The sequence below is a fragment of the Myotis brandtii genome, unplaced genomic scaffold (assembly GCF_000412655.1).
Source record: "Myotis brandtii unplaced genomic scaffold, ASM41265v1 scaffold1503, whole genome shotgun sequence".
Taxonomy (NCBI): Eukaryota; Metazoa; Chordata; class Mammalia; order Chiroptera; family Vespertilionidae; genus Myotis; species Myotis brandtii.
The window spans coordinates 230,051-231,325 of record NW_005355427.1 but is presented as its reverse complement, the minus strand read 5'-3'; positions in this window follow the sequence as shown (position 1 = coordinate 231,325).

Here is a 1,275-nt window from a genome sequence, read left to right as displayed (position 1 = left end):
TCAGATCACAATGGCATAAAATTAGAAACCAACTACATTAAAACATTGAAAACAATCAAACACTTGGAGGCTAAATAGCATGCTATTAAACAATGACTGGGTTACCAGAGAGATCAAAGAAGAAATAAAAAGCATCCTGGAAACAAGTGGCAATAAAAACACAATAATCCAAAAATCTATTGGACACAATGAAAGCAGTCCTGAGAGGGAAGTTAATAGCTCTACAGGCCTACCTCAAAAAAACAAGAAAAACTGGAAATAAATAATTTAGCCCTACAATTCATAGAGTTAGAAAGAGAGCCACTAGAAAAGCCCACAGTATCCAGAAGGAACGAAATAATAAAGATCAGAGCAGAAATAAATGACATAGACACACACAAAAAAAAACAATACAAAAGATCAATGAAACCAAGAGCTGCTACTTTGAAAGGATTAACAAGATTGATGAACCTATAGCCAGGCTAACCAAGAAGCAAAGAGAAAGGAACCAAATAAACAAAATCAGAAATGAAAGAGGTGAATTAACAACTGAAACTACTAATATACAAAGGATTGTCAAAAAATACTACAAACAACTCCACTCCAACAAACTGCACAACCTCGATGAAATGGACACATTCCTAGAAAAATACAAGCTTCCAAAACTCAATCAGGAAGAATAAAAAACCCTGAATAGGCCAATAACTACTGATGAAATTGAGACAGTAATAAAATGCTTCCAGCAAACAAAAGCCTTGGGCCAGAATGCTTCACATGGGGAGTTTTATCAAACATTCAAAGAAGGACTACAGCCAATCCTTCTCAGACTATTCCAAAAAATTCAAGAGGAAGGCACACTTTCAAGCTCTTTCTATGAAGCCAGCATTACCCTAATCCCAAAACCTGATAAAGACACCACAAATAAAGAGAATCGCAGGCCAATATCCCTGATGAACATAGATGCTAAAATCCTCAACAAAATTCTAGCAAACTGGATCCAGCATTAGATTAGAAAGATCATACACCATGACCATGTGGTATTTATTCCAGGAATGCAAGGCTGGTACAATATCTGCAAATCAATAAAAGTGATACATCGCATAAACAAACTGAGAGAAAAAATATAATAATCATAACAATTGATGCAGAAAAAGCATTTGACAAGTCCAACACCCTGTAATGATAAAAACTCTCAGCAAAGTGGGAATAGAGCGATCATTCCTCAACATAAGAAAAGCCTTATATGACATCCTACAGCCAAAATCATACTCAATGGGCAAAAACTAAAACCATTTC